The 15,912-nt window shown below is 44.4% G+C and overlaps 1 protein-coding gene across 50 annotated transcripts in view; it reads right to left on the minus strand.

Annotated features, from left to right (window-relative positions):
• The window catches only part of PPFIBP1 (PPFIA binding protein 1), a 110,288-nt gene that overhangs the window by 72,401 nt on the left and 21,975 nt on the right, over window positions 1-15,912 (minus strand). For all 50 annotated transcript variants that reach the window (XM_035540881.2, XM_050712364.1, XM_035540913.2 and 47 more), the window contains one exon: window positions 7,392-7,467. The gene's annotated coding sequence lies outside the window, so the exon portion shown is untranslated. The remainder of the gene's footprint in view (window positions 1-7,391; window positions 7,468-15,912) is intronic.

The raw sequence follows: 15,912 nt of genomic DNA on the forward strand, positions 1-15,912 counted from the left end.
CTAACCCCTCTTTATACTCCCCAGTACAGGTATAACAGAGGTGAGACAGAGGAGAATCAGGCCTTCAGAGAAGCCAAAGAGAAGAGAAAGATACGGCAATTGTTGTGCCACCCCAATGAAACAGACAATTCTCTCTTACCATTCATTATATTGAACACTAGATGATTCGACTGAATTTGAACTCCCCTCATGAGGCAAGGTTATTTGCTCTCCTGCTTGCAGTAACTCAGATCTGTCTATGTCCTATTTTTGGTATCTAAATTAAGAGTATTGCTCATAACCAGATTATATGGCATTTATTCTGAAGAGTAAGAGATACTGTTACAGCTAAAAATTCAATACAAACACCCTGTGGATGTAAGCCATGACATTTACATGCTAGATTAATAAGTACTAAGAGGAATTTCTGATGTAGGGCACATGACCCTCCTTGCATTTCAAAGGCAATTATTTTAATACCATGATTTCAAAGTGTGATGAGTCCTGGAAAATGCTTGCAGACGGACAGCTTTACCCAAAAAGCTCTCATGTCTTGAAAAAACAATTTCAGGTGAATCTCTGGTTTTCAGATAAGAGAACATCTGGGATTTTGTTTGTTTCAAATAAGCATGCATGCATGTGCTGGCTGGGAGATAAGCAGACCTGAGACAAACATCAATTTTATGCCATATGGATCTGAACCTCCCTTAAACAAGTTGAGATGGCTCAGGGTTATTCAACACATAGCTCCTGCTTAGGCCCATCTCTCCTTTTAGCCAGTGTGACCCACATTGTCACTACTGCCATTGTTGCTGGTGAGACATGCCATCAGTGGAGCGAGCTCCTTCCCGAGGTCCTCTGTCTTACCTTATGTCCACCCTCACCACTCAATTTTGCCATAAAGATCATCACTTGTCACAAAAACTCTTGCCATTTCCTAAAACAAACCCAAGTCCCAGAGTTACATTAGCGGAGAAATTGCACTCCAAGTAAAACTGTAAGAATGAAGAGTCAAAAAGTTGAGCTATACGGCAAGGCTTGCCTGTGAGGGTGTGGGGATCTGGGCAGCTGGACAGGCAAGTTTAACATAGAAGTTGCAATTTTAAGCTCTTAACAGTTAAGAAATATCCTGTGTTCACTTATGTTATTTCAGACTAGAATTTCTTGGCTATGCAAGTAAAACAAGGACTGACAGTAATCAAGTTCACTGTGGGGAACCACACTGGCTCAGGTACCCACTGCCTTCCATTTCCCAATGACCACAATTTTATCCCTCCTTCAGATCACCTTCTGGATGCCATCTCCCACTGCTTCTTTCCTTCTGCTCAACCTGATGACCCCTCTCCCACTTCCCTTTTCCATGCTTTGTTCCTACTCCATTGCATGCCAATGATATTTGTGATTTGTAATCACAACCCATGATATCTGACAGCTTCTCCTTTCTCTTTACTGCTTAGAAACAGCTGGGAGGAAACATGAATGGAAAAAAAACAACACAAAAACAAACCACTCCTCAGTTCTCATGCTTGGCACAACTGCAAACGGCAGCCTCAAGCAGGAGACAGCAGGAAAAGTCCTCTTCATCTCCTGCGTTGGATCTTGGAGTGATGGTGCCCCAAGGAGCAACCGATGCAAAGGGCCATGTGAGCACTGAGCTCTCATGGCTCTGCTGAGCTGAAGGAAACAGTTCTCTTCTCACAGCTGAGAAGTTACCTGGGTTTTGGTGAATTTTCACTGCAGGGGGAAAAAGAGAAGGAAGAAGTATCTGGATAGTCAAGTAGCTCCCTCCCTCTTTTAATTTCAAATACCTAATCAACACTCAGAGATACTAAAGTATTGCCAAAAATTTCTTTGGTAAGGATTATCAGCAAGACCCAAGCAACTTGCCCTGAACATGTCAAAGAGTTTAAAAAAAAAAAAAAAGCTATCTCATGAACAAAACCAGGCAAAACAAGGCAAAAACAAGGCAAGCACGCAGCTCCCCACATGCTGAGCTGCTGAAGCAACTGAAATCCAAGTCTAGGGAGAGAAGTTGTCAGATAACAAAGAGAAGACATGAAGACAAACACAAGCACACACACTGCAAGTGAAGAGTGAGTGAAAGCCTGCATACCAGCTGCTCTGCTGCAAAGTTCAGGTCCCAACCCAACCCTGAGGGCTCTCCAAGCCCAGTGAGGGAGAAACATCCAGATTCAGGATAAGCCACATTCAGTTCCTCAAAAAGGTCAGCTGACAAGTAATCAGGAATTTGGGCATCATGTGAAACACCAGATGAAATGGGAGCCCTGCGAGCATGCCATGGCAATGGACAGCTCTGCTCAGTGCTGGAAGGGAGCATGTACAAGTGAGGTACCAGCAAGACATGAGTACAGGCCAGATCCAAAGCTGTCATGTTCCCAGGTGACCAGCCCCATGATGCCTTCAGGAGAGGTGCTGCAAGCACACTCCAACACAGATGTGATTGTAGAAGCTCAAAACAAGACTCCAACCTCTCTCTCGGCAAAGGGAAAGAAAAAAAAATACTGGCTGCGATACCTGGGTGCCGTTGTCTGTCGTTGCAGATCTCATCTAAGGCATCAGGATATCTGTCCCACTCATCCAAAACAGAAAACTAAATATATTCTTGGAGTTAAATCTTGAGCCCCTAAAAAGGCTTGGCAGTTTTGCATTCCCAGATAGAGCACATGGCTGAAGACAGCTGCATTCCCCACCGCCTTTACTAGCAGGGCATGCCCAGAATAAAGTTGCTTGAAGTCAGTCATGCAAGACTTTCATCAGAAAGTTTATCAAACAAGACATCTGAAGCCGTCTGAAGGCGGACAGAGAACGTCGGAAACCTGTGGAGGAGCAGCCAAGAAATTTTCCAAAGAAAGATGAAATTCTTCACATGGTTTCCATTCCTCTGCACCAAGCTGCTTTTCAACAAGCTGATTATCTGTCCTCCCCAAAGGGGCTAAACTGTTCCACTGCTGACCAGTACTCCAAAGTACCTTTTCTAGATTTCATAAAAAAAATCAAAATTCACGGTGGGGGAGGAGTTTTAACTGAATTCATCAATATTGTGACAATAACATGCAGGACTGCTCCATAACATCCCAGATACCACCCTGAGCTAACAACTTTCACTTAAGCCCACAAGGGGAAAACAAAAATCCCAGCATGGCACATGGCAGGCGAGGCAAGGATTATTTTCTGTACTCGCTGTGCAATAACACAACCCCCATCTAGGATGCTTCACTTTTCCCATCCCAGCCTCTGCTGGCAAACAAGAGGAAAAAATACTTTCAACTACTACAGAGAAGGTTTCCACTGCTCCTGGCTTGAGGGGAACAGGAGGGCAGGAACAGAGAGAGATTGCCCAACCAGCAGCGAACGACCTCTTCCCTCCGCAGCAGCCCTGGCAGTTCACACGCCACTTCAGCTTCATAAACTCCAGACATCTCCTCGCATACCTCCAACCACACGCTGCAATGCGACAGCCACATCAGTCAAACAACATTTTTTTTATTTTTATTTTTAAAAAGAGCAACAAAAAACCACCACCAACAACTGCTGCACTTAACTAAGTAGTTAACAAGGTTAGGCAAGATGATTAAAGATAAACATCTCTCCCTTTCCTTTTGTTGTTGATGGGAATCAAACTTTTATTTCCCTCTTTTTTTTTTTTTTTTTTAATTTAAACAAGAAAGGTGTGGTGCTACTCTAGTACAAGTCAGGGAGCTGGGTACTCTGGTTGATTTTGTTTCTCCTCTCACAGCCTAAGGTCACTTGAATTCTTGCTCATATTCCCCATCTGTAAAATGGGGCAAATAATGATTATAAACTGCTACACAATGTTACAGAAATTATTTAATTCATAACTATATAGTTCTTTGAAGGCAGAAACAAAGTAACAAGTATTATTATCATGATGCAATGAGATATTTTCTCCCCCAAGGTACTGAAGGAAAGAAAAAAGCCATGCAAACAGCCAGCCGTATTCCTAATGAGATACAATACTCAGAAAGTGGGACATCTTAAAACAGATTGGACAATCTTCTTTCAGCTCAGATACACAATACACAAACCTCACAGGATTATAAATTCACATAAAGAAACATCATTTGACCAAGTTTCTACAGACAAAATAAGCGTGCCTAAATAAACAGGGAAAATATACATTCTCAGTCTTGAAGAGAGCAAAAAGAATTTCTCAGAGAAGTAAAGGAAGAAATAAAATTACATTTGAAAGCTTTGTGGGGGATGAATTTATATTTTCTGAATATAAAGCAACTGTCAGGACTGGGAAAGTCAAGTAAGTAAAAAGGAGCAGGTGGGGTGAGGCAGGGAAAGGCCCTGTGCAACAGAGAGGTCACATGCAAGATAAACAGGGCAGTATGCTAACTATTTATGGATAAATACAACTCCCTTTCTCTCTGTAGAGATATTTACGTATATTAGAGAGCTGCCAGCAGTACTGTGGGTAAACATAACGTTAAGTTACTTTAACATTACCCAAACCACATCACATAAAATGTCAGAGTAAAGGCACAAAAACACAAACTGCCTTCTGTAAGCAGCAAAAAAAACAAAAACAAAAACAAAAAAAAACCTGCCTCCTTTACCCATCACCACATGCCAGGGGTGACACGCTCCTTCCCCATTCCCTCCGGCCTGAGGTTCATTTTTCATATGAAGGGCTTATGAGGGCGGGGGCGTCATTCTCACAAGCAAAACGTTAACTCAAAAATAAATTAATAGATTCATGGGCTTAACCCATACTGAACCTAGCAGCAAAAAGATGGCCTTCCTTCATCAGCATCTCCACATCCTTTCATGCCCTGGTACCGCTTGGATAACACACTGGGTTTGGGAAAGGGGCCACTTTTCCTACAAACGAGGGACTTCATCTTGCACTGCACCCTTTGGTATGCAGCGGTCTTGGGTAACGTGAAGGCAGCATCCCTGCCCTCCATGCCCTGTGGCTGCGGCAGTCCCAGCTGTGCCATGCCCTATGCCTACCCCATTCCCTGGCCCTGATGGACCTCTGCACACTCCATCTCACTTTTGGACATGTAGACAATACGCTGCCGCACCGGGCAGACTGACTCAGAGCAGCCCCAGGAACTGGCAGAGCAAGGAGGTACCCAAAAACCTGCAGAGAATGCGCAAGGAAAGAGCAGCAGCCACAGGGAGTGTGATTTAGTCTGGCTACTTGTGAATAGTATCTTCATGGCACCACACCAAAGCAGCTCTGCCCGCTAAGACTTAGTGAAAAGCATTTATCTTTTCCAGATTATTTATACACGCTGCCACACTAAGTGCTACATAAAGGCCATCAGTACCATGTTTAACATGAATGCATGCTTGGGAATAACAGGATGGGAATGTGTGACACCGAAACCTCACCCAAAACACATTGGTGCATGGACGAGCAGAGACATCAGGGGCTGAATGTGGGGCAGTGCAGTGGGAAACCCGTTGTTCATCTGCCCCGTTCAGAGCAGCAGGCAGCAGCCTGTAGCACAGCCTGCCATTCCTGCCAGCGCCAAGTCGGAAGGATTTGGGGATGTCGTATTAGGAGAGGCTTTTATTTACTTATTTGATGGTGAAAGCAAATAGCAGCAGGAGAAATCTGTTCCAGCTTTTCGGACAGACTGTTGAAAGAAACGGGTCTAGCTCAAGCAGAAAGCCTCCAAACAGCAGAAACACACTGGTACTCGAGCTGCAGGAATGGAGAAAGGAGGATCAAGAGCACCTGAGATGGATACAGACACATACCTCTTCTCAGAGCAACAGCACAAGTGACAGGTAGGATAAAAGATTTAAGTCCCAATAATTCTGGCTACTCCTGGGGAAGGGAAATCGGCACAGCATCTGAAAAGCGAGGATGCAGAGATGTCCAACAAAGGCAAGACGTTCACATGGTGATGCCAGCAGACTGAAAATCTCCAAACACACATCCAGCAGAATGAGGCAGCCAGCCAATGTCAGGCTTTTAATGATGTTTTTACAGCCATGACCCATTCAAATCCAGCTGGAGCACCAGGCCAGCTGGAGTGCAATGCCAGCAACTCTGATAAGCAGCAATAAAATTAAAGAAACGTGACCAGGATAGGACGACAATAGGTGATAACCGCTCCCTGGAACCATCAAATCACTGATTAAACGCCTGGGAAATAAAAGCTTTTAGTGCTGGATTTTAGGGTTCCTGGAAACAGGGTGCAATATCCACTTCTTTCCAGGTTTCATGCAAGACTCCAGGCAGCTTGTGGATCCAAGAGAGCGCTCACATGCAGTGTGGGAAAGGTCAGAGACCCAGGAAGAGGGAAAATACCTTGAATGAGATGCCAGTCCCCACACACTGCAGGCAACTGAGGAGTAGCAAGCCAAGGTTAAGGATGCTATGTGCTAGTGGACATTGGTCTTGTACAGATCTACAGGGTGTGAAACAGCAGATGTACAGGGTGTGAAACACAGCAACGGCACCAGTCAAAAGGAGAGGCCCAGCCACCAGCTGGGACCTCAGAGGCGGTGGTACACAGTGAGTGTAGCCCAGCCATGGAATGCATGGCTGAAGTGTGGATGCAGCAACTCAACCCAGCTCTCTCAGAGAAGAACCAGCTGGAATTTAGGAGCCTCAAGCCCTTTATATTGCTAGATCGCACTGTAATATCCAAAACAAAGTAGATAGGGGATAACCATCCCCAAAACAAGACTGCCAGCTCTGACATGCACTAGGCTACTTGGATCAAATCAGTCTAGACTGAATGCAAAATGCCACACCTTGAAGTCTACTAAACTGGGCCATTTCCAAGAGCTAATGCAACAGATAGTCTATTCTGTCAAATGTGTTTCCACATAAACTTGCCACAGTAATCTGAAAGCCCTGGGCAGTTTCTCTGCACATTGCCATAGACCTGTCGAGTCAGATTAACTGCACATGCACAGCACAGCCATGTCACGCAGGCATGGCAAGCACAGCGGGCCCCCTACTGAAGCACTGGCATTGCTTGTTGAGCCCACAGTATGCAGCAAGAATGACTCCAGCAGTCATTTCAGTTTTATTTCTTGGATAACCAAAATATACTTTACTACCTTGCCATGGTCCACGTTAAAACTTGAAAGCCACTATCTTTAAATTGTGGAAAGCTTCCCTGGACCTAAACAGCAGTTCAGACTGTGTAAGTGATGACTACCCTTTAAAAGATACCAAATAAATGAATATTTACACAAGCAGAAGTAGCATGACATTTATCTACAACTCCTGCTGGAAGCTGTAATGCAGCATAATATCATTTGAAATAAAAGCCTATAGTAGCTGTTGTGTAAGTTCTCAACAACAACAAAAAAAACAGCAGATATGTAGATGTTAGAGACATTTATAGTGAGGAGTGAGCCATTAGGTCAGTCACCCAGGCGAGGCTACTCACCCAGGCGAGCAGAATTAACGTTGATCTCCCCTGTCACTCTAGAGCCAATAACACTGATCCATATAAACTTCTGACACTGAAAAGAGAAAAAGGATTTAATTAATTGCTACAAAGTCTGAGGAGACTTAATGGTGATATCTTACAAAAATTGATGATAAAGTGACATAGAACACAGGAAGCACAATGGATGACATACATAACAGCATTTAAAAAAAAACAGTACCAAGAAATTAAAGGATGACAACTGATGTAAAAACAGAAAATGAGCTTGTTTATTCCTAGTAATACCCAGCAACATCCTCTCTCGGTTTTTGTACATTAAATGGTTGGTCTGTGCCTGCCCCCCCACCTCCCCAGCTGATCACACCTGTATAACACAAAGCAAAGGTGAACGACTACTTGCAAAGACTTTCTTCTCACTACTGCAACCTCTAAAAATCCCAAGCACCCCACAGAGTTGGATGTCCAGAGATCTGAGTGCGAAGAAAAGCCAGAGGAAGTCAGTGCAGCACAGAGTACCAAACCAACCCTGCAGCTCCTTCCCACCATCACAAAGGATACACACGTCTAAAGCTATTTTGTGTGGGAAGCTTGACAAAATTGTTCTGGGAGAAGGTTCTACATAAGTTTCAAATGTGAAATGCAAAGGGAAGTTTGGAACTATTTTGTTTTTGGTCTAGAGTTTTATTTCCCAAACCTAGGCAATTACATGAGCTCCCATTAAAAGAGACATAAAAATCTAACTCAAATATGAGTGCTCAGTGAAATACTGATGGTAGAAGGACCAAAACAACCAGGAGCACTGCTGTAAATGTACCATGCATCACTCAGAAGAAAAGTCAGTAATTCTTCTAGTTATGACTGGTGCATCCCACCTGGGACACTGCCCTGGCATGCTGAGATACTGCTCTCAGCACAGAAATCGTGCCAAGAGCAAGAATGGGTATTGCCCAGTTGGCAGAAGTTCGGGACAAGCAAGCAACGTGATCAGAATGCAAACTAAGCTCAAAAAAAAAAAAAAAGACTAAAAAGTCAGACTAACTAGTTGACTTGGGGCAACAAAGACCAACTGCAATATCCAGAAGGTGTGAACAAAACAGGGAGAATTCAGCCCAAATATGTATGGGAGATGGGCACAGAAAAGATGCAATTTTAGGTCTAAGTGCCAAACGGTAGAATAAGCAGTCTCAGGGCACACGAATGACTGGGTGTTCATTGCTTCTTGGAGCAGTATTTTAAACTAGATTAGACAAAAGCACCAGGAACAAAATTTACACAGGACATAAAGGACAGGGACGTGTAAGTCTGTGCGAGCAGACCTTCACAGGACCGGGGCTTCAGGCTACTGCAACATAATAATTATATCCTGTGCAACACAGGAAAAAAAAAATCTGTCAGATGGAAAAAGAGACAAAACCTGGTAGGCAGGGAAAGAAAAATATTTGAGGTTTCTATAAAGGGTACTGCAGTATGTCACGTACAAAACTACAAAGCCAGGGAAAAAAGTTAATTAACAGTGTTATTGTAGGTCTGCCTAAAGTAATACCATGGGTTGAAATGGAAAACCTATCATTAGATGGAGCTTCTCCTCTCCATTCCAAATACTCAGCTCCAGCTAAGCCATGCAAGGCTCACAAATGAATGACATCTTCGAGATTCCTGGGCTGTGAGGACCCCAAAAGCAGCACTCGGGCAGAGGGGAAAGATCCTGTCTTCTGCAGTGCAAAGGGCTTTTCAGCACAGGGCAGTCCTGGCTGCTTCTTGGCACGAAGCTCCCTTGCAGTCCTGCCAGGGCTGCCTGGCAGGGATTCACAAGCCCCTCTTCGAGGCAGGGCAAGTCACACTGCCCTGAGCGCAGACCTCAGGTTGCTTCGCTCTTTCCCACCTGGAGCACTGGCAGTGCTCGCTTCAAGACTCGAGCGGCTAATCCCAAGTCTCCTTACCATGACTATTTTGGTAAATCAAAGATGTTCTTTGTTACTGTGGTTGGACAAAGTTTTAGTCATTTCCTTCTCAACAGTAAAGAGTTGCACAAACTCAGCCCACACCCCTAGCAAGCAGCACGGTCACTCACTACCTAATGAGAACAGGAAAACCTTGCATGCTTTTCTCACAAGTGGACTAACTACCTTATGCACCACGTGGGGAGCTCCTAACAGAAGGATTCAGTCTGTCTTGAAGGCTACTAGGAAAATAGTCTATACAATCTACTTTTTCCTTTCTTCCTTCCTTCCTCAAATTTCATTCACCCCCCTGCTTTTCCTGGCTGCAGAGGGCGCAGAGATCCAGGGGGCTTTACTTTGCAACCTGCATCACCATCCCGGGAAGGCTGTAGTCCAGGGACACTGAGTGAAAAATGGGACTTCTGGGAAAAGGGGGGAGCTTCTCTGGCTTGAATTATCACCCAAGAACCCCCAAGAGAAAATAGCTGCTCTGACATCACGTGCAATAAGCGCATGTATGACAGCCCAACCAGAGAGCACACGGGCAGACTTGTCTGTGTGACAAGCTCTCCAGCCTCAACAGCAAGACCTCAGCTCTCCACGGACACTGAGTTCAATGTAAGTTCAGTTTCAGTACCAAAGAACAACCTCCCAGAAAACCACATTCATAATCAGGAGGCAATTTTAAGGAATGATCATTTAATATCTGCAGGACCATACAAAACATGTGAAATAGAAGGTTTTCTCGCTTTCTTGCGGAGATCAATGTAAAAGACAATTGCCCTGGAGGAACCTTTCTAATATTGCAAGGAAGCAACGGTATTGCAAGACAAATGTAAATAAAGGCAAAACATGAGAGGTGCAAGATCCAAATTTTTTTTTTGTTCTTTTCAGACTGTAATCTCTTAATCAGGAAGAAAATACAAATCCTAATCCTACAATCTCGAATGCTCAACAGTAATATTTTACCTTGCCAATCAAAGGTTTCCTGCATTAGCTGTCCATTTCTTTTTCAAATTAAGGAAGCAGAATTGCACGCAATTACATACTGGCTGGATTTAAAAGGGACATGATCCCATGTCTACTATCTGAAATATTTACATGTTGCGCTGTATTTAGGGCCATGGCTTAACAGAAAAGCAGCAGCACTGTCTCTTTTCTTTGTACCTACTAGAAGCTCTGCTTCAGGAATATTTTTGGAGGAATGCAATCAAGCGTACTGCAAGCAAATAATCTGATTTACATATGTTCTTTACCAGATAAAAATAAAGATCAGCTTTGCCTAATCAGTTCCGATCAAGGAAAGAAGGGCTTTGAGTTACAAGATCTGAAAGATCCCCTCCTTTCTACTAAAAATGCCTCTGTAACATGGGACCCAAGTAATCACAGCACAATTCAAATCACTCTTCCTTCCCACACACTCACTTTATGTCTGCATGTTTGCGTTTAAATTAAAAAGCTGCTATGACATTCTTCCTATCTTCGTACATTTTAAAGAAAACCAGGTGACATCTTCTACAGGCAACAGAACTCAAAGCAGCTTGCATTTAAACATCTCCCACCACCCCCTCAGGCCCCAAAGCTCTTGATGAGCTAAGCTTCCTACACACACGTGCCTGAATTGAATACAAGGGCCAGCCTTGCTCAAGCCAACAAGGCTTTGTGATTGCTGACCGCTTGGACCACTTACACCTTGAGGATGTGGTGAGGCTGATGCAGCAGGTTATTATCAAGGCTATGGACACGGCTCTTTCAGCACCAACAAATCAGACAGAAGCCAGGGACCTGGGCAGAACGGGTGTGGCTGCTGAGGACAGCATCAGCCATGCAGCAAAGCTCAGCTGCAGCAGGGGACAGCGTAAGACATGGTGGCCAAAGTTTCACAGACAAGGAGTGTTTCCTGAAATCCGTTGGGAATATTCAAACAAGCCTTTCTGCCCTGTGATGGGAAAGGACACTGCCTGTAATATACTCAGCCCACAGCTTGAAGCAGCACAGTTGCTTCTCCAGGAAACATCTGACAACAGCTAATGCTTCCCCAGCTGTAAACAGCTCTGCACACATCCTGACCTCTTATCCCTCCAGAGGGGGGTTGCGAAAGTTTCTGCTTTCTCAAAGTCATATTGCTTGGATCTCTTCGGAGAGCCAGCCCGTTCTGCACAAGCCTGCCAGGAGAAGAGGTACCAAGCAGAAGCCTCCTCTGCCAAGAAGCCGCCTCCTTGGTCCATCCTTTGTCTCCCCCCACACACACCCCTTTGAGCAACAAAACTTGATCGAGTGTTTCTTCAAGTCTCCCAGGAGAGCCTGACCATCCAGCTGTGGCTGGGACATCTTTCTGAAAGCCTGGGGGCAGTTGCAGCAGCTTGGCCAAGCTGCAGCTTCACATCGGCTTACGAAGCAGCCAGCTGGACACTCCTGCGCAGACACGGCTCCTGCTTGTCCAGACCTGCACGGCCATTTCTGCAAGCTGACTCTTCAGCTTCCAACAGATCTAAATACGTTAGGAGTTACTTTTGCAGAACTTTCAGCCTTTCCTATGGCAAATACCTAGCTTACAATGGTTGTTACATAGAGAGGTTGTAGAACAGCAACTTTTTTTTTTTTAAAAGGCTTACTTCTGAGAAGATTCTTTCCTAAGAAGCATATTTGATCCTTTTGAACTCTGCCTTTTCTCTGTGTCAACAGAACATCTGTCCTTTTTTTTTTCCTGTCCCTTTTCTCTTTAAGGAATGGATCAAAACTACTACATATAACTTGACTCAAAAATTTATGAAGGAATATGAATAACGTACATTTCTAAGGAAGTCACCAATGCAAGCTGATCACATCCAGTCATCATTTTGTCTTGGAAAGGTGGGAGAGGGATTTGAAGTCAAGCAGCAAAGCAATGAAGAAACAGTAACAGTCCGAATGCTTTGGGGACCTACTGATTTTCCATGGGAAAAAGTCCTTGATGCCTGTCTTTTACTTTGGTATGGTAATGGTAAAATTTTTTGGAAAAGGCCTTTTGGCAAAGTCTAGTTTGAACCTGAATTAAATTAATTGGGGCTAAAGCTTGGATAATTTCCCCCCATTCATATACATCACCTGTCTACACCAAATACCACCCATCAACACCCAATATCTCTCACATATAAATCACCCTCTCCCTGGATACGTTTCCCAGCTGCTGCAGACCATGTAACAGATCTCTTACTAACAGGGGGACAGGCGAGCCACACTTACACAGAACATGTGAAAATGCAGATGTTCCAGCTCTCATCTTTATTTTTCGTTTCTGGAAGGTTGCACATCTTTTGATGCACACAAAAACACACAGCATCCACATTAACAAACCAATCTGATTTTGGTTGTAACTGTACCCACAACTGAAACCCAAATAGTGCTTGTCCAGTCTGCAGGAACCAGCCTTGAGTTTAAAAACAAAGTTTTGATCCAAAACTGGAGGTTTTGGCACATGCATAAACCCGAAGTGAAAACTAAGGGACCCAAGCAAACTAACCACATCATTAACCCCAGCGACCCAAGCAGCTGCAACATCATACAGCAACATTTTCTACCACCCAATGGTAAATCTGAACAATGCACAAACACAAATGTCACTAAATCAACACACCAGCACTGGAGGATACGGATAACATCGCCAAATGCCACATCAAATAAACAATTTCTGGGATCATTATAAATAATATTTATAATCTTGTGAGTCAGAGAAGAAGAATACCAGATAGGTCATTTAACAAAGCACTTGTAGGGAAAAGTAGGAATAATGAAATTACAACTGCAGAAGGTGAAAACGGCGTCTTTCAAATCGCTAATTTATCTGAGTTTAAGTGGAACTAGACATGATCTATGCATGGAAGAATTTTAAGACTATGACTAATTTTATATTAATCAGCAACTGAGTCACTCTCCGACCAGAGCCCCACTCTGTGCAGTTTCTGTCAGCTAGCTCATGGCTTGATTTCTGCAAGCCAAAGCAACGGGCTGTGGTCTGTGAAAATAGACATCAACTGGTGGGAGATGTAGAAGTAACTGGAAGACATGGAAGATTATTTTATGAACTTAATTGAAGATCTTATGCCCACAGCACCCACATTATGGAAGTGGTGTGATAAGAAGCCTGTGCAACTAGATATAAGATAATTCAATCTCCTGAAAGACATTTTCCATAGCACAAACTCGATACCAACAAAAACTGCTCGTCAGTATTCTGCCTCTTTTGTAGTTCTGTCAAGCTTGCTGACACGAAGGTGACCAAATCCATGGATTTTGCTAACCCCATGGAATGCTGGTGCACACCGGGCAGACAGTGATCTCCAGATTTCTACCCTCACAGCAATGCCAGCCACCAGCTGGCGTCTCAAGCAGCCCTGGCACTGAAGGGCAATAGCCCACAGCAGCTTTCTTAGAGAGGATTGCCTCTTTTAGGGTAAGATGATCACAACGGGATGTCACACGATCATCAATAAACTAACACAAAGAGATTATCGAAGGGTTTTCTCTCTCACAGGCACCAGTTTGGGTTTATTCTTCTCCACATGAAAAAAAAAGCCAAGAAAATCCTCTGTGAGCCTCCTGGTTGGAGGTTTATGAGACAGCTTCAACCTTGGTACACTCCATCATGCAGAAAAGGCCCTGCAGTAACAATGTTGGTCATCTTAACCCAACTGGTGTTGCCACATACTGGTTTCCCTCTCAGCTCTACAAGAAATAAGCACAGAACATTCCTTTAGCAGAAAAGATTGGGCTTACACACAGGCCTTGCTGTAACATGTTCCAGGACGATGCCTGCCATTCAGTTATCCTCAGCTGTTACAAGCACCCTTCACTTTGAAGTCTGGTCACAGCAATACTTTGCCATTCCTAGAAGGAACTTAAATAGCTCCAACAACACAAACTTATAAACCCCTGTTAATGAGGCACACGCATCCAAACTCTACATTTCCAGAGCTGAGAAGTGAGGCAGAAGCTAGGCAAACAGCACAAAACAAAAGCACTTACCACGTAAAACAGCAAAATACATCTTTTTTTTTTTTTTTATATTAAGAAGAGGCAGCCAAAGGTTTGAGGAAAAAAAAATCTAGAAATTAAGATCAGCTTAACCAGATACTTTGCCAGCTTCACAAGCAAAAGGTTTATACATTTATTTTGATATTTTTCCATACACACGTCAGTTGTTTCAGCCCTTTTAAGCCGGTTATGTGCTAATACACATGCACACAACAGGATTCAGATGTGTTTTTATATGCGCTGCAAATAATCCTGAAAATAACATTTCTACTAATCACGTTGTTCCACACAGTTTTAAAGCACATGACTGCAGCATGAACCCCTCACCACATATTTCTGGCCTGGATTCTAAAGGAAATTCAATTTATGGAGTAGTGTTGTCTATCAGTCCTCACCCTATTAAATTTCTGACTCGCTAGTCAATTTTGATCACATTTGGCAGAAGGGAGAGAGATATGACTGGGTGCCACATTCTTACATCTTCGGGAGACACTACTATGTATGTAGGTAGAGGAGACGCATGCAAATCAGCCTCATGCAAGGCTAAAATCTGCTGCAGGAGCTCAACAATGCCCGGCTTTATTTGGCCCAGTCCATCAGCACAAGCACACGGGCTGGCCCCGTCCATCAGCACAAGCACACGGGCTGGCCCCACACACAGCGCATGGGTTGACTCCTGTCTGGCCACTATCAGAAACACTGGAGAGAAACCGCAAACCGATGCAAAAGGGAGGGAAGAGATATGCTGGAGGTAAGGGGCAGGAAGGACAGTGAGAACAAATGGGTCTGAGGAGAAAGACCCCAGTCACAGTGGTACAAAAGGCCACAGAGAGGAAAAAAAATTATAAAGAACAAGGGTTCGTCAACTCTGTTGCCTGATGAATAGTGGTGGCAGCTGTTTGTCATCTCCACACCTACAAGTGCAAGGAGGCCCTTTCCCTGTCCTCCTTCCATTCCTCTCTGAGCTGTCTTTCATCTTCAGATACCCACAGATAACACTGGATGCTCTTGGGTCCGCATGCCTGCAGGTGGTGGACAGGACAGGAGCAGAACAGCAGCAGAACAGCAGCAACTGAGCTTACACCTGGAAAATCGCTGTGGCATACCAGAAACTCCCCAACGCACGTGCCTCACAGCTGCAACAGAAAGCAAGACCCCTCTCCAGAGCCACTTTCTACTTTAACCCAAGGAAAGGAGAAACGCACACCATGCTCCATGAAGCATGTGCTTCATTGGGAACAGAAGTAACCCAGAGGCACTTCTGAAAGAGGACCAGATAATCGAGATCACTTGCAACCTACGTGGGTTGATTTTGCCCAAGGAGCTCTCAGTATCATACAGCTATTTTGGGGGCAGAAGTATGATCAAATGATCCCTGGTGCAGAAGAAGGGAAGGCTCGGGGCCAGAAGCAAGCAGGGACTACCCTCAGAGGTGCCAAGCATTTGGGATGGGCAAGGGGAGCACCCTGCAGAGCCAGGAGGGACATCCATCCCCAGGCAGGGTCAAGCAGCCCCTCAACATGTCCCACCACCACCTTGGCAAACCAGCCTGGCCCCAATCCCCC

Source organism: Cygnus atratus, chromosome 1, assembly GCF_013377495.2.
Source record: "Cygnus atratus isolate AKBS03 ecotype Queensland, Australia chromosome 1, CAtr_DNAZoo_HiC_assembly, whole genome shotgun sequence".
Classification (NCBI taxonomy): domain Eukaryota; kingdom Metazoa; phylum Chordata; class Aves; order Anseriformes; family Anatidae; genus Cygnus; species Cygnus atratus.